Source organism: Notothenia coriiceps, unplaced genomic scaffold, assembly GCF_000735185.1.
Source record: "Notothenia coriiceps isolate Sejong01 unplaced genomic scaffold, NC01 NC01_scaffold00009380, whole genome shotgun sequence".
NCBI classification, from domain to species: Eukaryota; Metazoa; Chordata; class Actinopteri; order Perciformes; family Nototheniidae; genus Notothenia; species Notothenia coriiceps.
In genome coordinates this window covers 153,126-153,750 of record NW_011342081.1, presented here as the reverse complement: position 1 = coordinate 153,750, position 625 = coordinate 153,126, and positions in this window count along the sequence as shown.

Sequence of the window (625 nt, the reverse complement as noted above, 5' to 3'; positions counted from 1 at the left end):
TGTTTTCTTGATTTCACACAAACAAATGCAGCAGGAGAGGCTCGGGGCTTCTGGGATCTGCAGGGTGCCGCACGGTGCTCCTGGTTCTTTTGATGCAGGTTATTACACAGATACGAGGTAAACACTTTCATGCATGCTAATGTTCTGCAGACACATCACACAAGTGGATAATTAGCGCTCATATAAACACATACACACATGCAAACATGTAAGCTAACACCAAACACGCCATATGCTATCGCAGGCTTTCATGTCCTTTGCCCACACTTTGATTGGTCCCAGGCAAGGGGCACTTGTTTACTTCGTGCCACAGCAAGTAAATATTTTACAGGACGTGCCTTCATGTTGGAAATATGGGCAATGCTTGAGAAATATCTCGTCAGTCAGTAAACAGCTTTCAAGTTTGCATCAAGAAGAAACTCTGACAGATTCAGTAGAGTTTAACTTTTGCAGCTTTGACAACATGCAGAAATATCCGCTGTACACTTTTATGCAAACAATAACACATGCATATGATCAAAGCATGCACATTTGTAAAGAAAGTGAGATATGTCTCCACTCTGGGGAAATACGGAATGAACTAGATTTGTGTATGATATGCAGGTTAACATTTTATAAGACATAG